Here is a 24,719-nt window from a genome sequence, read left to right on the forward strand (position 1 = left end):
TTAAACACTGTTATTGCTTTTGAAATGTTGACTAAGCTGCGTTTTTCTTTATTCAAGTGATATAATTTTTTACTATACTTTCATATGCATATAATTAAACATATTTATTTATGTTTAATTAAACATATTTATTTCATACACATATAATTAAGCACATATAATTAAACATATTTAATATACATATAATTAAACATATTTCTTTAAGAGTGTCTGTGTGTGTGTGCCTGTCACAATATGAACGTGAAGGGAGGTCAGAGGACAATCAGCAAGAGTCAGGTCTCTCCTTCCATCATGCGGGGATGGGAATTAAACTCAGATCATCAGGCTTGGTAACCAGCGCCTTTACCTGCTGAGCCATCTCACCGGCCCTATGTGTATAATTTTCTTTTTAGACAAGATCTGGTGCAGCAAGATGGCTCAGCAGGTAAAGTACTGGCCACCTGAGAACGTGAGTTCAATCCCTGGGTCCCACATACTGAAAGGTAAGAACCACCTCCTGAAAGCTGACCTCCACATGAGCTCCATGACAAGAATATATATATATATATATATATATATATATATATATATATAGACAAGACCTAACAATGAAGCCCAGATTTAGTCTCACACTTACCATCCTCCTGCCTCAGCCTCCCCAGTGCTATAATTAAAGGTAGGTTCCATTAGGCATGGCTTTTAAATATGTGATTCTTTTTTGTTTGTTTGTTTTAACATTTTATGTGTATGCGTGTTTTGCCTGCATGTATGTAGGTACACCGCATGTTGTGCAATGCCCGTGGAGGCCAAAAGAGAGCATTGGATCACCAGGAACAAGTTAGGTGTGGCTGTTAGCCACCATATGGGTGCTGGGAATCAAACCGTGGTCCTTTGAGAAAGCAACCAGTGCTTTTAACTACTGAACCATCTCTCCAGCCCAGCAAATGTGTGATGTTTGATTAGATAAGCTAACTTAAATCTTTACAATTTTGTATTAAAAATTATCGATTCTTACACTGTAAAGGTACATGTATTCATATACATAAAAAATAATAAATAAATAAATAAATAAATAAATAAATAAATAAAATGATCAATCTATTTAGCTATAATCTTTTGGGGAGAAGGGTTGATACAGGGTTTGTCTATGTTACCCAGGCCTGGCCGGGAACTTGCTGTACAAAGCCTTCTGCCTTGAGCCTTCAGAGTGCTGGGATTACAGTGGGGGAGCTCACCCCCACCTTCATAATCATCTTTCTACCAGTGCTCAAGTGATCTTTGCAAATACAAAAATTCAGCCTAAATTTTATCTTGTGTGTTTATCTCCTCTGAGTCACAAGAGGGAGCTGTGGTGCAGTCACAAGCTGAACTGATTAGAATGGCTAGGAAATGAACAAAAATTCCCTGGCAATAGCACCCTCCCTCCTCCCCCAACAGAAAGGCCAACATTGTTTCTAAACACTGAGAAAAGAACAGACTTTTCCCAGTAGGCGGCAGGTGAGTGACCTCGGTACCGGTGATATGTGGTGGAGAGGGCCGGGCACAGATTTTGCTGGGTGGAGTAGGTGACATGTTTGGCTCCCATGCAGTGCCTGGAAATGCAAGACTCAAGGCAATATGTGAAGGGCATCTTAAACCATCCCTGACCCAAATAGCTCATGCCAGTGTGTCCAGGTACCTGAGACCTCTCTAGGGAGATGCACTTCTTGAATTGCGCAAGTTTGAACAACACCTATTCCCTGCATGAGAAAGAAATCTTCCCTTTCTGTCATCGGGGGTTCCAGCTTGCCCAGGTGTCTCCGTTTCTTTTCTATTGCTGTGATAAATTATCCTGACAGTAACAACCTAGGGAAGAAGGGTTTGTTGTAGTTCACAATTCCAGGGCACAGTACATCACTGCAGGGAAGCCGAGGGGGTAGGAGCTTGAAGCAGCTGATCACATCACACCCACCAGTCAAGCAGAGAACAGGGGAGTGAGGAGTGCACGCTAGTCTTCAGTTTAGTGCTCAGCTCACTTTCTCCACTCTTCTATAGCCCATGATTCCCCTCGCTGCTGTCTCCAACAGTGGGTAAGTCTTCCCACTAATCAAGACAATCCCCCCACAGACATGCCCGAAGGTCAAAGTAATCTAGACCAGTCCTAATTGAGACTCCTTTTCCAGTTGATTCTATACTGTGTCAAGTAGACAATCAAAACTAACCAGGAGCCAGGCATGGTGGTACACACCTTTGATCCCAGCATTTCGGAGGCAGAGGCAGGTAGAATACACCCATACACATAAAAAAAAATCAAAATAAAATAAATAAAATATATTTTTTCTTTATGTCTATGACCAAATTCATCCCTGAGCCCAGGCAAGGGGTACAGGGCCCATGAGTCACACTGTTTCTATGGCAGCCTTTTGGGCCAGTGAATAAAAATTTTTTTTTAAAAAAAGATGGAGAGGGCCAGGTGTGGTGGCACATGCCTTTAATCCCAGCACTTGGGAGGCAGAGGCAGGCGAATCTCTGTGAGTTCAAGGCCAGTCTGGTCTACATAATGAGTTCCAGGACAGCTAGGGCTACAGGGAGACCCTGTCTCAAAAAGACCAAAAAAAAAGGATGGAAAGTGACTAAGAAAGACACCTGATGTCCACCTCTGATTCTGCATGCATGTTCATACATACTTGCACACATAAACATATACATATCTATACACAAACACACAAAGTAAAGTGTTCAATCAATTGTGGATTTTTTCCTTGTTTATTTATTTGAGACAGGGTTTCAAGTATCTCAGACTGGCCTCAAACTCACTATGCAGTGGATGAGGATAACCTTGAACTTCTGATCCTCCTGCCTCTACCACCTGACCTTTCAATTGCAACCATCCTCTTTGTATGAATACTGTCTTCCAGTTTGAATTTGCACATTTCCCTAATAGCTAATCATATTCAATATTTGCTTTGTTTCCATGTGCATACTGACCACTTGTGTATTTTCTTTAGAGAAATGCTTATTCAGCTCCATGTTCGCCCCCCACACCTTCTTTCCCTTCCTTCCTTTCTTTTTTCTGTTTTTGAGACAGGGTCTCAATATGTAGCCCTCTCTGGCCTAAAACTCACTATGTAGACCAAATACTCATGAAAGAAAATTTATCTTTTCCTTGGGTTGTTTGAGTTGTCAGGCTCTACTGCATAAAGACTTAGTAGTAGTGTTTCTGTTTAAGACCATCATGATTTCAGTCTTACATTTAGATTTTGTACCCATTTGCGTTAACTTACAGGATAAGATGGCAGTCTAACTTCATTTTTTGGATGGTGATGTCCAATCATCCCAGTACCAATTGCTGAAATCATGAGTATTTCTCTTATGTTTCTTGTTTGTTTTTGTTTTTATTTTTTGAGAGAGTATCTCCTTATAGCCCCAGTTGGCCTGGGACTCCCTATGTAGAACAGGCTGGCCTCAATCTCACAGATCTGCCTGCCTCTGCCTCCCTCCTGCTGGGATTAAAGGCATGTGCCATCATTCCTGACTTTTTGCTGTTATTGTTAAATAATTGATTTATTTTTATTTGTACAGCGTTTTGCTTGCCTGTATATATACCCAATATGTGTTGCAGTACCCAAAAATACCAGAAGAGAGTGACAAAGTTGCCATATGGGAGCTGGGAATTGAACCCAGGTCTTCTGGAAGAACAGCAAGTGCTCTTAACCCCTGAGCCACCTCTTCAGCTCCCTCCAGAGGGAAGAAAATCTTGTTTTTAAAAAAATTTTTATCCTATTTTATTTTATGTATATAATTGTTTTCCCTGAATGCATGTAAGTGCATCATGTGCGTGCAGCACCCACTGAGACCAGAACAGAGAGTCAGCCCCTGGAGCTGGAATTACAGATAGTAATAGTTTTAATAATGCTAAAAACTGAACTCAGGGTTTTTAGTTTTTTAGGGTTTTTTTCTTTTCTTTTTTTTAACTTTATGTGTATGAATATTATGCCTACATGTATTTAAGTGCACCTGTTGTGTTGGGCAGTGCCTGCAGAGCTCAAAATATGGCATCAGACCCCTGGAACAGGAGTTACAGGTGTTTGGGGGTCTGTTTTATTTTGTTTTGTTTTGTTATTTTTGAGACAGGGTCTCCCTGTAGCCCCAGCTGGCCTGGAACTCACTATGTAAACCAGACTTGAACTCAAAGAGGTCCACCTGCCTCTGCCTACCAAGTGCTGGGATTAAAGGCGAGTGCCACCACACCCAGCAGGGTTATAGATTGTTCTTAACCACCTTGTGAGTGCTGATATTTGAACCCAGATCTTCTGCAAGAACAGTCAGTGCTCTTAACCACTAAGTCATCTCTCCAGCCCCCGTCCCTGAGTCTTTTTCTAAATATAGAAAATTCTTCTCCCTTCCCCTCTCTCCCCTCCCCTTCCCTTCCTTCCCTTACCCTTCTCTTTTGAGACAGGGTCTCCCTGTAGCCCAAGGTGGCCTGGAACTCACTAAGTACCAGGCTGATCTCAATCTCAGAGAGATCCACTTACATCTGCTTCCCAAGTGCTAGGATTAAAGGTGTGTACCACCATGCCCAGCTTTCTATTTCTTTTCTAAGCTTTCCCTAACCCTTTGGGCTTTCCCAACATTTTGGGCTTCTGAATTATTCTGCTAAATTCCCCTTCCCAACATGTGACCGCTAGTCTGCTGTATGCAGGTTCAAACAGCAAGGCTTTTTCCTTCTCTCCTCCATTCTCCTCCTCTGGGCAGCTGCTGAGATTTACAACTTCCCTGTCCAGAGGGTTTTCTTTTAAACGCTAATAAAATTTTTGTCTAGCCTGAAAAAAAGTAAAAAATTAAATATCCATGAAAATATGCCCTCTCCATTGATAAACATAAATATCTACTTAAAATACAATATTATTTTCTCATAAAAAGAATGAAATTCTAGAGCCAAGAGGCAGAGGCAGGTGGATCTCTATGAGTTCATGGCTAGCCTGGTCTACATAGTAGGGAGCTCCAGGCTGGGGCTATAGAGAGACTCTGTCTCAAAAAGACCAAAAAAAAAAAAACAAACAAACAAAAAAACAGTTTAATACATGCTGCTGCAACAAGGCTGAACATTTAAAGTGTACTTGGTGAGAAAAGTCAGACATATAAGAACAAATACCTTTTTCTTGATATATCTAGAATAGGAAAATTCATAGAAATTAAAAAGTACCAGAGTGTTAATGTTGCCTGCGTAGAGAGTTTCTATTTGGAAGATTTAAAAACAAATCCTTGGGGCTGGAGAGATGGCTCAGCAGTTAAGAGCACCGATTGCTCTTGTAGAGGACCTGGGTTTGATTCCCAGCACCCTCATGGCGGCTACGAACTGTCCTTAACTCCAGTTCCAGGGGACTCCGGCAGCCTCTTCTGACCTCCATGGGCATTGCACAACACGGGTGCACTCGCATACAAGCAGGCAATACACTCATACACATAAAAATAATAAATAAAATATTTAAAAACAAATCCTGGGGGCTGGAGAGATAGCTCAGCAGTTAAGAACACTGGTTGTTCTTGCAGAAGACCCAGGTTTGAATCCCAGCACCCACATGGCAGCTAACAACTGTCCGTAACTCCAGTTTCAGAGTATCTGACAGCCTCTTCTGACCTCAGTGGGCATTGCACGACAGGGGTGCACTTACCTACATGCAGGCAATACACATGTACACATAAAATAAAAATGATAAAAATTTTTTTTAATCCTGGAAATGTCCCAAGTTGGAGCTGGAAAGGATGACTCAGCAGTTAAGAACATGGCTGCTCTTTCAGGGACCTGGGTTTGACTCTTGGCACCTACATGGTGGCTAACAACCATCTGTAATTCCAGTTCCGGTGGATCTGACACCCTCTTCTGGCCTTCTCAGACATTGCACATATGGATGAATTTGCAGGCAAAACAACTCATGTACATACAATAAAAATAAATGGATTTAAAGTTTTTAAATTTTTATTAGTATTTTGTATATGTGTTTTGCCCTCATGTAAGTACACCAATGCCATGCAATGCCTGTGGAAGCTGGAAGAGGACATCAGATCCCCTGGAACTGGAGCTGTTACAGTTGACTGTTAGCCACCATGTGCATGCTGGGAACTGAACCTGGGTTCTCTGCAAGAGAAGCCAGTGCTTCCAATGGCTTGAGCCATTTCTCCAGTCCCTAAAAATAATTTTTTTACTAAAATAAACAAATCTCAGAAATGGATAGTGACAAAGCACAATGTTGTGAATGTACTTAAAGCTACTTCATTATATGTGTAACAGTTGTTAGAATAGGATGGAGCTCAGTGGATTGAGCACTTGTATACCATACATCAGGCCCTGGGTTCAATCTCCAGTATCTCATAAACCAGTGTGATGGTATACACCTGTAAGCCCTGCACTCTGGAGGCAGAGGTAGAAAATCAAAAGTCAAAGTCAACCTCATCTATTTAGTATGTTCTGAGGCCAGCTTGGGATACATGATACCCTGTCTTCAAGAACAAAAAAAGTTACCCAGCATAGCTGCCTACACCTTTAATCCCAGCACTCAGGAGGAAGAGACAGGCAGATCTCTATGAGATCAAGTCCAGCTGGGTCTACATAGTGAGTTCTAGGCCAGTCAGCTGGAGCTACAGGGAGACCCTGTCTCAAAAAACTGAAAAAAAAAAGAAAAAGAAAAAGAAAAAAGTTAAAATGAAAAACTTTGTCTTTTGTATGTTCTACCACAATACAAAATGTTCCCCTATTGAATCTTTAAATGTTTCTAGTCAACTCATTTAACCAAACAGACTCTCCTTGAATACTAAATTTAATTTTTTAAAAATTTATGTGTATGAGTGTTTAACCTGAATATATGTAAATGTACCACACGTGTGTAATGTTCAAAGATCCCAGAAAAGGGCATCAGATCACCTAGAACTGGAATTATACATGACAGCCACCTTGTGGGTGCTGGGAATTGAACCCTTGTCCTCTGCAAGAGCAGCCAGTAGTCTTAACTGCTCCTCCTTGAGCACTAAAGATCCACTGTAACACATTAGCCTTTCTGGCAGCTCTGTGAATTCTCTTTATTGGCTCCTGTTCCCAGTCTGCGTTCATCCCTATTCCAGGATGACCCAGTTCCTCAGTTCATTTAAGACCAGTTTTCCCTCTGGTCTCAATTTGCTACAGGGAATGAAGAGCAGGATTCCACTGTCTGGGTTTTTGTTTTTGTTACTCCTTGGTAATAGGACTTAAAAGTCTGTCTGTAACTGTTGGAGACAACTACCCTGTTTGAACTCTGCAGAAAGCATGCTTGACTACATGTGCAAAGTCACCAGTAGTCAAGACTGTCTATGATGGCAGAGCCGATAGGAATGTATGCTGACACAGGGTTCTGAAGTGCAGTGTCTCTATGTTTATGTTTAGATTAGATTAAAAAAAAAAACTATACCTTATTTACACTGTTGTGTGACTATCTGTTCTATACTTTGCAAACAGGCCACATTTTGTTTCTAATTGCTTCCTGAGCTCCTGCAGAGGAATGTCCTTTGATCTATCTACCATTTGTTCCTGAACACCTGCTTAGAGCACCCCATCCCTGTGTATAACCTTGAGAGTTAGAGGCTCAGTACTCCTTTTTCTACACAACAGGGAGCCTCCTGGTCCCCAGTTTTCTTAAATATTAAAATGTCTGTGTGTGATATTTTATCAGTAGATACTTCACTGTCCCTCTTTGTGGCCACCATTACCCAGTCATGCAGGATGTACCGTGTGACCCTTTGTGTTTTGGACACTTCTAGAAATTGCCTTATTTCCCCAGCATTCTTCTACAATTCCATGTGGAATTGGCAATTTCTGTCAATAAATACATGTACTATTTGGAACATACTTATACTAAAGTTATTTGTCTGAAATTCAAACTTAAATAGCCTGTGTTATATCTGCTTTGTGTGGCAATCCTAGTCTCAGGACTTACTAGGGAATTTGAGAAAAGGATACATTGAGAAGAGCTGGTAAAATGTCTCAGCGGGTGAAGGCGTTTGCTGCCAAGCCTGGCCACCTCAGACCCAAGAGGTAGAAGAGAACTGACTCCCAGAAGTTGTCCTCTGAACTCCCATGTATCCTTACACATGCAATCCATCTCCAGTGGATTTTGTTTTGGCAAACTACATAGTGCACACAAGTGCACTATGGCTCCCGTGTACCCTTATACAAAATAAATAAAAATCCTAGCACTCGGGAGGCAAAGGCAGGCAGATCTCTGTGAGTTCAAGGCCAGCCTAGTCTACAAAGTGAGTTCCAGGACAGCTGGGGCTACAGAGAGACCCTGTCTCAAAAAGAGAGGAAAAAAAAAAGTAACTTTAAAAATTTGACTTCTAGAGGAGCTGGAGAGATAGATGGCTCAGCAGTTAAGAGCACTGACTGCCTTGCAGAGGACCTGGGTTCAATTCCCAGCACACACTGGTAGCTAACAACCATCTGTAACTCTAGTTCTAGGGGATCTGATGCCCTCTTTTGAATTCTGTGGTCATTTCGCACACAGATGCACTTACATACATGTAAGAAAAACACATAAAAATAAAAATAATAAATTTTGCCAGGCTTGGCGGGGCACACCTTTAATCCCAGCATTTGGGAGGCAGAAGCAGGTGGATCTATGTGAGTTCAAGTCCAGCCTTGTCTACATAGCAAGTTCCAGGATAGATGGGGCTATAGGGAGACACTGTCTCAAAAATACATACATACATACAAACATACATACATACATACATACATACATACATAAATTTTAATTAAGAAATATCTTGGGGAAAAGATACAAGGACTAGTCCGGCGTGGTGGTGCACGACTTTAATCTTGGCATTCGGAAGGCAGAGACAAGCAGATCTCTGTGAGTTCCAGGCCAGCTGGGGCTACAGGGAGACCCTGTCTCAAAAAACCAAATATATATATATTTTTTTTTTCCTTAAATTCCTTTCCCTGAGGCAGCCATTCTTCAAAGCAATACCTGCATTAGTACATCAGGTTAATAATCAGAAGCTCAGATTTCAACACACACAGCCCTGCCTTCAAGAGAGAATATATTTGAGGGGCTAGAGAGGTAGCCCAGCAGTTAAGCGTACACACTCCTCTTACAGAAGACCTGGGTTCAGTTCCCCATATCGACATGGTGGCTCACAACCTATAATTCCAGTTCCAGGGGATCTGACACTCTCTTCTGTCCTCTATGGGCACCAGGTATACATATGGTGTACATACAAACTTTCAGGCCAAACACTCATATACATAAAAATAAATACATAAATATAAGTAAATCTTGAAAAGGAGAAAGCATATAGTTTGTATGATGAATTGATAGTATTTTTGCCAATGGATTTTGTTTTGGCAAACTACAGTCTATGCATTTAACCATATAAATTTACACTATGATAATTTATACCCAAAAGACATATACCCAAAATCACACATAAAGTGTGATTCTTGAGCTAGAGAGATGGCTCAGCAGTTAAGAACACTGACTGCTCTTGCAGAAGATCTGTGTTCGAATCCCAGCACCCACATGGCAGCTAACAACTGTCCTTAACTCCAGTTCCAGGGGATCCAACAGCCTCTTCTGTCCTCTGTGGGCATTGCATGACACAGGTGCACTTACCTATGTGCAGGCAATACAGGCATACACATAAAATAAAAATAATAAATAAAATATTTTTTTAAAGTGTGATTCTTGCCAAGCCTGGTGGTATACGCCTTTAACCCCAGCACTTGGGAGGCAGAGGCAGGCGGATCTTTGTGAGGTCGAGGCCAGGCTGGTCTACATAGTGAGTTCCAGGACAGCTGGGGCTACAGGGAGACCCTGTCTCAAAAAGTAAAAAAAAAAAAAAAAAGTGTGATTCTCATATGCTGAGTGTTACTTAAGTCATTAACGGAGCCAAAGAAAACACATCAACAGGGATATGAGAAGCTTGCCAATGGGAAAAGGAATATTGAAATCTGTTAAGTTAGATACAAAGCTCGTCTGCGTTTTACTGAGCAGGAAAACCATAACCTCTGGATTACTTTTTCTGTCAGACAGGGAGAAAGCAATCAGGCCTTACCAGTTCAGACAGGTTAAAAATTTAACTTCATAGAATTGTAAGGCCTCTAGGTCCCAATCAATTGTTAGCCAAAGTTATATATAATGAGCAATATCATTCTTAGGTGGATCTGTTAGAAATGTCCTATTAAAACCGGGAGTGGTAGCACATGCCTTTGAGTCCAGCACTCCAGAGACAGAGGCAGACGCAGGAAGATATTGGTGAGACTGAGGCCAGCCTGGTCTACATAGTGAGTTCCAAGCCAGCTAGGGCTACAGGGAGACTCCATTTCAGAAAGACTAAAAAGGTGTCTCAAAAAAAAAAAAAAGACTGAAAAAGAGTTTGTGTCTTCACAGTGAATGGGAAAGTCCCAAAGCAACCACAAAACTTCTGGATTAAAGCTAGGAAGCAGAAACCCTCAGATCTGAAAGATCTGCCAGCATATCTGGAGAGAACCCAGGCCTGGCACTATAAACCCAATCAAAGCAAATAGCTGGGGAGGTCATAGGCCCTCAGAGTGGAACCTACTACTATTGTTTTGCTAAATGGAAATGTAATCAAACTCATATTTCATCAGGCACAACAGCACAGGCCTTTAATCCCAGCACTCGGAAAGCAGTGGCAGGTGGATCTATGTGAGTTCAAGGCCAGCCTGATCTACATAACTAGTTCAGGTCAACCAGGGCTGTATACAATGAGATAGGAGGAAGAGCATTAGATAGAAACAATGTAATATATAGAGCACTAAACATGATAGGGCTTAAACAGAAGGAGAAGCTTCTGGTTAAAAACTGGAGAGGAGCTTCATTAGGCACAAGAATGAGTGAGACAAAGAGAGAGAATTAGCGGCCATGATCAGGATGGTAGAGCAAGGCCAGAGAAGAATTCTCAGAGATCAGCAGTCAGAGCACCTCCCCGAGAAAATCTTAAGAACAAAGCTGGGTGTGGTGGCACACACCTGTAGTCCCAGCACTTGGGAGGCAGAGGCAGGAGGATCTCGGAGTTTGAGGCCAGCCTGGTCTACATAGCAAATTCCAGGCCAGCTGGGGCTACAGGGAGACCCTGTCTTAAAAAGACAAAAAAACAAAACAAAACAAAAAAAAAAACACGGCTGGAGAGATGCCTCAGCGGTTAAGAGCCTGACTGCTCTTGCAGAGGACCAGGGTTCAATTCCCAGCACCCACATGGTTGCTACAAACCGTCCTTAACTCCAGTTCCAGGAGCTGTCTTCTGACCTCCACGGCATTGCATGACACGGGTGCACTCACATACATGCAGGCAATACACTCATACACATAAAATAAAAATAATTAATAAAATATTTTTTAAAAAGAAGAAATGAAAAGAAAAGAAAATCCTAAGAACAAAAGAAATATTGGACTTTTGTAAGTTTGGGAGTAGAGGCTGGCAGAAAAATTCACATCACATAATTTAGTTCAACATAGTATATGTAACAAAGAGCGTGCAGGAACCAGCTATCAGTTAGGATAATAAATTAAGGTGTATTGTTAGGCCACAATACAGACAACTTCTTAACTCTCTATCCCACAGACAGCTGCACAAAGTCCCTGGCCTGATTCCTTCAGGCTATGGGATCTGGCCTAAAAGTACAGGCTTTTGTTCTAATTACATCTACCAAGTATTTTGGCAATGTAAGCACAAAGGGAATAAAACAGACACTAGTCAGATGTGGTGGCACATGCCCATGATCCTAGCACCCAGGGGATGGAGGCACGAAGATCAAAAGTTCAAAATCATCCTCCACTACATAGTGAGTTCCAGGCTAGCCTGTGCTACATGAGACCCCTATCTCAATAAAAAAAAAAAACAACAAAGTTTAGATACCGCTATCTAGAAGGGCTTCTTGGCCCCAGTTCCTTTCCTTATTTCCCCTGATTCCTCTGACAATCTATGAAATCACTTTACCTCATTTGTAAGGTGCCATCCCAGCCTCGACCCTTTTGATTTCTACTTAAAGATTTTTTTAGATATGGGAGTTTCTCTTTCCTATTATAACTCCAGAAAAATTCTTGGTTACTTGGGGACTCTCCCATTCACTGTGAAAAAACAAACTTTTTTAAATATTTTTTTTCGAGGCAGGGTATCCCTGTAGACCCAGCTGGCCTATAGATCAGGCTGACCTCAATCTCACCTGCCTCTGCTTCTGCCCCTTGAGTGCTGGGATTAAAGGTGTGCATCACTATACCTGGCCTTGAGTAATATTTTTATTGATTGAGAACTCCATACAAAGTATTTTCATAATATTCAGAACCCTTCCCCTATCTCCTCTCACATTTGCCACCACCTCTTTACCTTCTCTCACTTCATAGCTTCTATTATTTTTAAAAATATTTATTATTTTCATTTTTATATGTATGAGTGCATTGCCTGCATTTATGTAATGTAAGTGTACCCATGTTGTACAATGCCCAGGGAGGCCAGAAAAGGGTGTCAGATCCCCTGGAATTGGAGTTACTGATGGTTGTTAGCCATTATGTGGGTGCTGGGAATTGAACCTGGGTCCTCTGCAAGTGTAGCCAGTACTCTTAACTGCTGAGTCATCTCTCCAGCCCCTCATGCTGGCTGTTGTCTGGCTTAGACTGGTGCGAGTTTTGTGCATGCTGTCACAGAGCTGTGGATTCATATATGTAATTGTCAGACAATTGCCTATTGTGTCTAGAAAACACGGTTTTCTTATATTCATTCACCATTTCTGGCCCTTAAAGTCTTTCTGCCCCTTCTTCTTTAATAATCCCCAAGCCTTGGGAGGAGAGGGCATTATATAGGTATCCCATTTAGCACTCCACACTTATTTTCTCCATGTTGAGCAGTTAGTTGTAGGTCTCTGTGTTAATCACCACCTGCTGTAAGAAGCTAGTCTGGTGAGAGTTGAGTGATGTACTAATCTAAGAGTATAGCAGTAAGTCATTAGAAGTCAGTCTAATACTATGCCCATTTAGCAGGACAACTGTAGTAGGTTCTCCCCTACAGCCTGTGGCCTGTCTAACCACAGGTTCTTTGTCCTGGTAACAGTGCCAGGTATGGGCACTATCTTCTGAAGGGGGTCTTAAATCCAATCAGAATGTGGCTGGTTACTCCCATAACATTCATGCCACTATTGATTGCATCAGTAGGCATATTTTGCCAAGCCAGTCATTATTGTAGCTCACAGGGTTCACAGCTGGGTAACGATGATTTTTTTTTCCTCCTCTAGTAGCATGTATAACACCTTCTAGCACTATGAAAACTAGTCATTAGAGATGAAGATTTGCAGTCAGTACTAGCTTGATTTCTCCATGTTTGTTCTAAGACTTACATAAGTAGTATCTTCAGCAATTCTGTCTTACCCTTAAGTTCTGGCAGGTAACCAAGAGCAATGGCAATAACTGGTATTGTTTAAGGGTGTATGGGACCTCCCTGTTAATGACTCTAAAAGAGGGAGTCCATTCCAGGCACTGGCTTTTTTACTTTCTGACCTACAGTGTCTGGTAGGGGCATTCTCTCCCCATTATAAGGTAACTATCTAAATTCTTTTTATATATGTATATGCATATGTTTAAAGAAACTTCATGCTGGGCATGGTGGTGCACACCTTTAATCCCAGCACTTGGGAGGCAGAGGCAGGTGGATCTCTGTGAGTTCAAGGCCAGCCTGGTCTACATAGTGAGTTCCAGGCCGGCGGGGGGTACAGGGAGGCCCTGTCTCAAAAAAACCAAAAAAAAAAAAAAAAAAAAAAAAAAAGAAAAAGAAAAAGAAACTTCTACAGTAATAGGATTCCATATGAGTTTTTCTAAAGGCCTTTAGCATTATTTAATCTCTCCACATACTCTGTCCTCTATCCTGCTCTCCCATTCCCCACCCCATTTAACCCTTTCTATTCCATTATTCCCCTCTCCTCTTTCTATCACTGCATTCTTTCTCCCCTCACCATTCTTTCTCCCCTCCCAGGATGCTCCTACCCCATGGCTCCTAACTTCTATGGGTTTTCCAGTTAAAACACACATACTCAAAGTTTCAAAGCCAGCATCCATGTGAGAGAGAACATGTGACGTTGGAAACACAAATATTTTTTAACTAAAAACATTATTTGCCTACTGGAGTTGTAAGCAAAGCTGCCAAAACCAGAAGCTTCTTTTATTAAAAGAAGAACAATATGATTAAAGCCATTCCAAGGAAAAGATCCCCAATTTCCATCCATCAGTCACAGTATAGGTGCGCCACTGACATGTCCATGCACATCCTGGCCATACCTGACATGTACACACATACTCACTCCACCCATCCCAGAAGCCTAGAGACTCAAGGCTTCTTTCAGGAATTACTATGGTCTGGTAAGGGATAGGAACAGGTGTATGTATCTACCTGCTTCCTTCATTAAGATTAACCATTTCTAAAATGACAATTTAATGAATTTATCAAGAAGAAAACCTGATTGCTTCCTCTATTCTCTGGATTTACTATAGATCTTTACCTGATGCAAATGAGTAAATTAACCTTCAGGCAATAACATTCTAATCACCCTTGTAATGCATTGAATTGGAGCCTATCCCTAGTACCCAACCCAGAACTTAGTTGATTGGAGAACAATATAGGGCTTATCAAATGGAAACATTAATAAATGATAGAGCATAAGGGAAAATGGAATTTGAAAAAACAGAATTTTTAAAACTTATATGCTTTGATTTTCAATTAATCTTGGTAAGTGAACCATATCTATTTTTCTGCTGCACCCTGAGACCCCACCAAATTCCATGCCAGCTGGGGCTACAGGGAGATCCTATCTCAAAACAACAAAAACTAACCAATCAACCAAATAAATAGAAAAGAGGGCCAGCAAGATGGCCCAGCAAGTAAAGGCACTTGCCACTGTTTGAGTTCAGTCACAAAGTCTAAGTTCAATCCTCAGGATCTACATGGTGAAGCCAAAGAACCAGCTCCTACAGGTTGTCCTCTGACCACCGCATTGCATCATGGTATGTGGGAGATAGGCTTGAGCCTAGGTTAAAAGTCTTAATGACAGCCATACAGCAGGCCTCAGGCAATGGCCTGACCGCTGGAGCCACAGGAATGCCTTGTGACATTTGCTCCCATAGGCAGATCATGAGACTGATGCCTAGAGCTGGCCACTCCCTAATCACCACCCTTGAGATCCCAAATTGTAACACTTAGACAGCCTGGGTCACGTGGTTTCCAGGAAACCAGGCCCCATAAGGAAACCGGAACCTAAGTAACCTGAAGCCCAGATGCTAAAGCGGTGTCTGACTTGTGATGTCATGATAGGACACAGCCCTGCCAAAGATCTGAATTGTAACTTCTTGATTGGACCCCTACCCCTATATAACCTTGTGCCCTTCTACAATAAACTAGATCTGCTACACCTAACCGGATCTCCTGTGTCTGAATGCGGCTCCGCTGACACAGTCTCCTCACCAACCCTGGGGTCCAGGACTGGGCAGAAAGCAGCAGTGATACAGACAGCACCAGGCGAGCAGAAGAGCGACCACAGTTTGCAGCCCCAACGAGGAGCAAAGGGCAGCGCCTGTCCGATCAGGGGTGGCACCCAGAAGGCGACGCCAGTGGGATTGCAGGCAGCACCCGTGCAATCCAAGGTGGCGCCCAGGAGGCGGCGCCCATGCAATCATGTAATCGGAGTCTGCGCCCAGGAGGCGGTGCCCATGTGCTGGCAGGCAGCGCCCCTGCGCTCGCTGGTGGCACCCGTGGGAGCGGAGGATCGGTGCCTGGAGATAGCACCCAGCCCTGGAAGAGTGGAGGGGCGGCTGCAGCTGGCAGCGGCCTCAGTGGTACACACGTACACATGGTACACACACACACACAAGTACACACACACAAATAATAAATGCAATAAAAATTTTTAGAGAATAAAAGTCTTATTTTTGTCCTGTTCAGTATAGGGATTGAGCTATAAATTCTGGATGGTTCAGTAACCATGGTGCAGTGACTGCATGAGGCCTCACTGTTCTCAGGAGTGGGATGCCAGTGACCATCGTCATTCATTGTGTTTCTCTCTCTCTCTCTCTCTCTCTCTCTCTCTTTCTCTCCCTCTATCTCTTTTTTTGAGACAGGATCTCTCTCTAACCCCAGCTAGCCTGGAATAACTCTGTAGACCAGGCTGGCCTCAATCTCACAGAGATGCTGGATTGTGAGCCAGCTGATGTGGGTGTTGGGAACTGAACTCTGGTCCTCTGCAAGAACAGTATTTGCTCTTAACCATGAGTCATTTCTCCAGATCCATCTTTTACCATTTTCAATGTGATCTTTTAAAATAAAAAAACTAGCACTCTGTCTATATTTATAAATACTTAGGTGTGCTCAAGGGCTTCCCTAGAGTTCTGATTTGTCATGAAGATACTTAAAAATTTATTTTATGTGTGAGTATATTATGTGTGTCCACCATATGCCTACCTGGTGCCTGGTGTCCAGAAGACAGCAGGAGTTACTTGATATGGGTGCTGAGAATTGAACTGGGAACTCTACAAGACCAGCAAGGGCTCTTAACCTCTGAGCAATCTCTCCAGATCATCATAAAGACACTTGGTTTGTTTTTGTAATTTGTTTTGTTTTGGGGGTTCTTTTTTGAGACAGGATCTCTCTGTACCCCCAGTTAGCCTGGAACTCACTATGTAGACCAGGCTGTCTTTGATCTCACAGAGCTGCATTTGCCTCGGCCTCCTGAGTACTGGGATTAAAGGCATTCACCACCACAGCCAGCTATGAAGATACTTTTAAATAAAATTTTGTAATAATAAAACACATTTTTTTGAAAATGAAAGAGCTCCCAGGGTATACGAACAAGTGAATGGGGGAGTCAGGAAAGGACAGGGAGGTAGACAGGTTATGATACAATTTTTAGGTGAATTTCTCAACTCCATCAGATCCTGTAGGGACCTGAGGAGCCTAAGCTACAACTCTGAGTTCACCCAGTCTTAAAGATGGAGAATTTGACATGGACCCTCATAAGTCAGCCCCATGAAAGAGATGGACTACCAAGTATCTCCAACCTTCCAGCAGGTAAGTCCTTTAAAGAAAGTTGCCACTGTAGACTGGGGAGACTTGGAGGGGATCTGTGCAGGGTACTAGTGCATACACCGACTCAGGCAAGGACCTCAAACTGTCTTTGAGGGCTTCTTGGATTCATTCTGAGCAAGGCAGTCCTGTTGAACCTTGTTTTTGAGCCTCTTCCTCTTCCTCTCTCTCCTCTTCCACTTTTCTCATTTGGTGTGTTTACATTGACTTATACAAATCCCCCCACACACACCTCTCATCTTCCCTTCCTTTTCCTTTCCTCTTTGAGGCCAAGTTATCACGTAGCCCAGGTTAGCCTCAAACTCACTACATAGCTGAGGATGACCTTGAACTTGAATTCCTGGTTCCCCTGACTCTACCTCTTTGGTTTTGGGATTACATGCACACTAAAACAAAAAGTTGTTTGTTTATTTCCAGACAGGGGCTCACTATGTAGCCCTGGCTGGCCTGGTACTTGCTATGTAGACCAGACTGGTCTTGAATGCACAGGGATCCCCCTGCCTCTGCCTCTGCTTCTCCTTAGTGTTGGGATTAAAAGCTTGTGCCACCATACCCAGCAAGCAAAATGTTTTAAAAAGATATTAAACCAAAATACCAGTTAATTCAAAGATTTCTACAAATAGAAATCTTTCAAAATTCTGCATGAAGGCTTCGGGTTTCTTAGGGAAGTAGGAGCTTGAGAAGATTAAACTACTCTACAGAAAGAAATGCAAAGAATTTGGGTTTTTGTTGTTTATTTTTGTTTTTGTTTTTGTTTTTTGCTTTATTTTCCAAGTTGGTTTGTTTGTTTTTTGTTGTTGTTCTGGGAGGGTGAGTAAAGAGCAGAGCCCAGCTATGGGAGCAGCTGGAAAGGACTGTCTGGGGCTTGATGACGAGTTGCTTCTGTGGTTCTCACCCCCAAAACATTCATGGTAGACCACCACCTCCTCAAAACATTGGGACCATTCTTGGTATGAAAACTAAGGGATGGACTGATGACAGGGTAGAGATCAAATTGCTTAACTGAGAACAAGAATTTATTGAAGGCAGCCAAAGGACCACGAGACCACAGTCCCACAGGGAGTGCACAGCAATCTTGGCCAGGACACTGGGTTTCCTTCTCCCTAGGGCTGGAATATGAAGATTCAGGCCATTCTTAGCTAGATCTGTCTGATAACTGATTATACCAAGGATGCTGTATGATAAAAGCATATTGCAGCTTTATGAGATGCCCTTATAAAGTAATATTCAGCCAAAACATGAGTGAAGTTGTGAGTCATGCAAAAACACAAAATTCAGAAATGGTACATGCCAGAAATCACAGCTGGAAGATCATGAGTTCCAAGCCAGTCTGGGCTACCTAGTAAGACCCTGTCATAAAACAAAACTAACCAAACACAACACATGCATAAGAGTAAATGAGAGAGAGAGACAGAGACAGAGACAGAGAGAGACAGACAGAGACAGAGACAGGAAACAAGAACAGAACTAGAAGCCAAGTATGTTGAAATTCATAGCTAAATCTTTTCTTAGTCTATATTATCATTTCCAATATTAATTTGCTATGACAGGAGCCAAGTTAGTATCATACATGAAGCTTGTCTGAAAACCTTAATAACTAAGCAGGGAGTCTGAAAAGTGGATTCTTTTAAGGTCCATAGTATCATAGTTATCTGAGATTTTGTTCACCCACTCACTCAGATCCAAGCCGTTCTGTGCATGTGGTAAAATTGCTAGCTGAAGTTTTCTTTTCCATGAAACATTAAATTTCTTCTACTCTTTCTGTTTTTTTTAAGACTTTGGTATCAACTGGGTGTGGTGGCACACCCCTGTAATCCAGCACTTGGGAAGTTGAGGCAGGAGGATCTAAAGTTGGAAGCCAGCCTGGACCCTGTTTTTTTAAAAAAAAAATGACTATTTTGATGTTAAGCATATTCAAGACTTGGAAACATTTGGGTCAGTGAGATGGCTCAGTGGATAAAGGTGCTTGCTGCCAAGCCTGTTGGATCCCTTGGAGAAAAACACACAGTTCTCAAGGCTAGGGACTGGGTCATTATATGCATTCTATGCATTCTATGAAAATACAAAAGTTTTGAGGTGTTAAGTAATTAGTTCTTTATGAGTAGGGATAAAAGGCACATAAAAACTTGAAAGATCATGGGAACTAGGCCAGAAATTTCATTTGTCTTGGTAAAAGGGTATTACTGAGGGTTTTTGAGTGGCATCAGCTTTTTCCCCCCAGTGCTAGGGATTTAACTCACTTCTTTTCATATCAGACACTAGGGAAGGGCTCTGCTACTGAGGTACTTCTCCAGCCTTTAACATGAGCTCATGAAGGAAATTTTCGCTTTTATAAACTGTAGAAAAGGACTCAAGGAAACCAGGTCTCTTAGCATAAGCTGCTATGGCAAAATGCTATAGACCTCAACAACAGACATTTAGTTCTCAAAGGTAGAGGGCAAAGTTAGAGGGCAGCATGGCAGGTTGTAGCGTGGTTCTAGTTTTGTTGATCATGACTTTTTTTACTCTGACCTCACATGAACGGAGATGGAAAACATACTCTGGTCTATCTATGTATCATCTATCTATCTATCTATCTATCTATCTATCTATCTATCTATCTATCTATCTAATCTATCGACTCTATCATCTATCTGTATGTGTATGTGCAGTGTATGTGTTGACATATATAGGTGTGTATTGGGGGGGCATGCTGCAGAGGCCAGAGGAGGATGTCAGATGTCCTGCTCTATTTCCTTAAAACAGGGTCTTTCACTAAACCTGGAGCTAGGCTGGCAGTCAGTAGCAGTTAGCAAACCCCAGTGATCCTTCTACTTGTGGCCATGCCTGACTTTTTACATGTGTGTTGGAGATTCAAACTCAGATCTTCAAACTTATACAGCAAGAACTTTCACCCATTGAGCCATTTCCCCAACCCCTCTGGTCTCTTCTAATAAGGACTAGTAAACAAAAATCCTTAAGACTAATGATTCTCTGAAATAAAGGGTTTATTCAGTCATTATGAATGCTCACCCGAAAAGATCAGGTCCTGGGACAAGTTCTGCAACCACCAGCAAGTAGCAAGGCTTGTAGTAATACTTTTCTCTTCATTGTGATAGAATATGTGACAGAAGCAACTCAAGAGAGGAGAGGTTTACTTTGGCTCACAGTTTAAAGATACAGCCCATCATAGAGGGAAGACAGGATGCTGAAACAGGTTGATTCACACAGCTAGAGCTTATACCTGCATCTGGTCCCATGACAGCAGACAGGAGGCAGAGAGCTCAGGCCAGAAGTGGGCTGTATATAACCTTCAAAGTCCTGCCCCTACTGGTCTGTGTCTGGCAGCTAGGCCTCCTACCCACAAAGTTCTACAACCTCCCGAAATAGCATCACCAGGTGGGGACCAAGTATCTAGGCACATGAATCTATTGGGCTTTTTGAACTTAAACCACAACAAAGCTAGCTAGCAACTGGCAATATATGAACAAACTAAAGATCCAAGAGTATTTTTATAGCAAGACTTTGAAAAAAGGAAAGTGTGACTTGTTTGCATTGAACATGCGATGGTCATAGGTAAGAGAGGGTGGAGAAGACATATGAGGACAGTTTGGGGACAAGTAGACTGCTCCTGAGGATGCTGTGTTGCTTCTAGATTAATTACAGTTAATAGCTTGGAAGTTCATGAATCATGTGGCCCCTTGGTGGTCTCCTGCCTGGGGTTTAAATCAGAGTTTCAATATACATTCAAGAATATGGAATAAGCCTGGTGCGGTGGGGAGCCAGCACTTGGGTGGCAGAGGCAGGTGGATCTCTGTGAATTCAAAGCCAGCCTGGTCTATATAGTGAGTTCTAGGCCAGCTGGGGCTACAGGGAGACCCTGTCTCAAAAACGCCAAATAAAAGAATATGGAATGAGCCTTTATTTGTTTCAGCTGATTTACTTTCTCTGCCTATTCTGTCCTCCATCCTCCAGCTCTTATAACTAAGTTTAGGACAACTCAGAATTTTCCTTTATCTAGGCACTATTCTTTCAGGAGCACCTCACCCCCATGACTTGATCTGATCCTAACCACCTCCTAATACTCATCTGAGGATTTGACATGCATTTGGGGAAAGGCCTGAGAAGTGGGATCTGATGGTGTGGGTTTCAGTTTGTGAAGAAAGGCCTGAGAAGTAGAAGAGCCAATGGTGGAAGTTCAAATCTGAGTCCAAGGTGAGAGAGCAATGTCCCAGCTCAGAGGCGTCGAGTGTTTGTGTTTCACTCTGCCTTTTGTTCTCTTCAGGCCTTCAGTGGACTGGTGAGTCTCTCCCACTTTGTGGGTGGAGGTGTGTTGCATCTGCCTTCATCAGTCAGTGATTCAAATGTAACCTCATCCAGAAGCAGGCTAACATATATACCTAGAATAAATGATTATCTTGGATGCCTTAGGTGCCCTGTGGTCCACTCACATTGATGCAAATATGAATATCACAGGTTCCCCATTTACATTGTGGGACTTTGCTAAGTTTTATGTGTGTATATGTGTATACATGTTTGTGTGTGTGTACATATGAGTGTTGGTGTGCTTGCACAAGTGTGTACACATGTGTGGAGGTTAAAAGTCAATGTCAGGTGCCTTCCTTAATTGCTCTCTGCCTTATTTTTTAAATTTTTATTTATTTATTTTTATTTTATGTGTATGAGTGTTTTGCCTGCATGTATGTAAATGCACCCAAGCATACAATGTCCAAGAAAGCCAGAAGAGGGTGTTGGATACCCTGGAACTGGAGTTATGGATGGTTGTTACTGCCATGTGGGACTTGGGAACCCGGGTCCTCTGGAAGAGAAGCCAGTGCTCTTAACTGCTGAGCCATCTCTCCAGTTCCTCCACTATATTTTCTGAGACAGGATCTCTTACTGAACCTGGAGAACACCAATTTGTTTACACTGGCTGTCCAGCAAGTCCCCAGGATCCTCCTGCCTCCAACTCCCCAGTGCTAGGGTTAGAGATGAGACGCACACCACTATGCCTGACTTTTATGTGTGTGCTGAGGATCAAACTCATGTCCACATGCTTGTACATCAAACACTTTAATGACTAACTCTCCAGCTCCAAGACTTTGTTAAGTTTTATGCAAAAAGCACGTAAGTGTGGCCTGAAATCTCATGTCAGTCCATTTCTTTTGCTACTTGTGTCCCATTTCTAGCATCCAGATCTTTGAATATATGAATACACTTTCAAATTACTTTGTGAATTATATGGGATAATCATTAAGTAGATGCCTTGAATGCTGACAAGGACCATGTTATTAGACTACTTTTCCTCTTTTTTGAGACAAGCCCTTGCTATGTAGCCCAGGTTATCCTTGACTACTCTCCATCAGAGCCTTAGCATTTTGAGTGTTGGGATTACAGGCATGTAGCACCAGACCTGGATAGGCTATTGTTAATTTAAAATTTCAATTATGTTGGGCATGGTGTTGCATGCCTTTAATCCCAGCACTTGGGAGGCAGAGGTAGGAGGATCTCTGTGACTTCAAGGCCAGCCTGGTCTACATAGCAAGTTCCAGGACAGCTGGGGCTACAGGGAGACCCTGTTTCAAAAAAGACCAAAAAATTTTTCAATTAATTTGCCAGGCCTGGTGGTACACGCCTTTAATCCCAGCACTCGGAAGGCAGAGGCAGGTAGATCACTGTGCATTTGAGGCCAGCCTGATCTACATAGTGAGTTCCAGGCCAGGTGGAGCTACAGGGAGACCCTGTCTCAAAAAGACAAAAATAAAAATCTATGTGGGGGTGTGACTATGGAAGGGGCATATGTGTCACAGAAACATCAGCTGTTGGTCCCCATCTTCTACCTTCTTTTGGGGCAGAGTTTCTGTATTGACTTTTGCACCCATGCCTCCTGAAAACTACTAGGAATCTTCCTGTCTCTGTCTCCAATCTCCCTGTAGGAGTATTGGGATTAGAGACAGGTGCACATGATTGTATCTAGTTTTGACATGGGTTTGGGGGATTCAAACTCAGGTCTCATGCTTTATTTTATACACTGAGCTATTTCTCCAGTCCTCTACAGGATTTTTTAAAAAGGCAACACTTTCCACAAAGCAACATTTACCTTTTACTATCCTTCTTAGAAAATATGAAACAAACTCTTTGCAACAAAGTATTTTTGGAACAGGCGGTCCATTATTACTTTTGGAATCCGGTCTGTCATACAATTGGCTTCAACTTTACATACTCCTATACATTTATTTCCAGAAAATTCTTTGTACTGAAGACTGATTTTGTTGTTTTGCTTTGTTTTGATACAGAATCTCCCTATGAAGCTCTGGATGACTTGAAACTCGCTATGTAGACTAGGCTGGCCTCAAACTCACAGATATCCACCTACCTCTGCCTTCCAAGTGCTGGGACTAAAGGCATGTGCCACTATGCCTAGTTAAAGAGTTTACTATCTACCTGAAAATGTTTTTACCAGTTATTTTACCAATAACTACCTTGATAGACTTCACCATTCCAAATACAGTAAACAGTTACCTCATTAATAACATGCATTCATCCAAAGATAAGAAAAAGGGGGTTGGAGAGATGACTCAGTGGTTAAGAGCACTGGCAGAGGACCAAGATTCAGTTCTCAGCAATCACATGGTGGCTAACAATCACTTGCAACTCTAGTTCCAGGGGATCCACCGCCCTCTTCTGGCCTCCATGGACATTGCATACACATGGTACACTTACATGCAGGCCAAACACTCACACACATAAAATAAAAATAAAAACCTGGATTATATATGACTTTAAGAAACACATTTAAATGCATTTATTATGTCATTCTTTTTAAAATTCTTTCGATTTATTTATTTTTATATTATGTGTATGAGAACTGTGCCTATATATATGTGTGTTAAGTGCACCCATGTCACGCAAGGCTCAAGGAGAACAGAAGAGGGCATTGGATTCCCCTGGAACTGGAGTTACAGATGGTTGTTAGCTGCCATATGGATGCTAGGATTTGAACTAGGGTCTTCTGCAAGAACAGTCAGTGCTCTTAACCACTGAGCCATGTCTCCAGCCTCATACCATTCTTATAAAAACACATTGGGGTGTGGTGGCACTCACCTTTAGTCCCAGCACTCGGGAGGCAGAGACAGGTAGATCTCTGTGAATTCAAGGCCAGCCTGGTCTACATAGTGAGTTCCAGGCCAAAAGACAAAAAGACAAAAAAAAAGAGCACATTGTTTTCAAATTGACAGCTTGTTGTTTGACATAAACAAATTTGGAAATATCTACCTTTTTTAAAAAAATATGTAAATAGTCTTTTTTCTTTCTTTCTTTTTTTTTTTTTTTTTTTTTTTTTTTTTTGGTCTCCCCGTAGCCCCAGCTGGCCTGGAACTCGCTATATAGACCAGGCTGGCCTCGAACTCACAGAGATCCACCTGCCTCTGGCTCCCCATTGCTGGGATTAAAGGCGTGTGCCACCATGCCCAGCAGTATCTACCATTTTTAAGTGTCACTAAACTACCTTCCTTCCTCCCTCCCTCCTTCTCTCCCTCCCTTCCTCTTCAATTCCCTAAAGTAGTTAAAACCTAATCTCAGCCAGGCATGGTGGTACATACCTTTAATCACAGCACTTGGGAGGCAGAGGTGGGCAATCTCTGTGAGTTCAAGGCCAGCCTGGTTTCATAGTG

At 42.2% G+C, this 24,719-nt stretch overlaps 1 pseudogene; it reads right to left on the reverse strand.

Annotated features, from left to right (window-relative positions):
* Positions 1-2,300: 2,300 nt before the first annotated feature.
* On the reverse strand, positions 2,301-2,461 carry LOC115070450 (annotated as a pseudogene).
* Positions 2,462-24,719: the final 22,258 nt, after the last annotated feature.

Source organism: Nannospalax galili, unplaced genomic scaffold (assembly GCF_000622305.1).
Source record: "Nannospalax galili isolate Female #2095 unplaced genomic scaffold, S.galili_v1.0 scaffold1176, whole genome shotgun sequence".
Classification (NCBI taxonomy): domain Eukaryota; kingdom Metazoa; phylum Chordata; class Mammalia; order Rodentia; family Spalacidae; genus Nannospalax; species Nannospalax galili.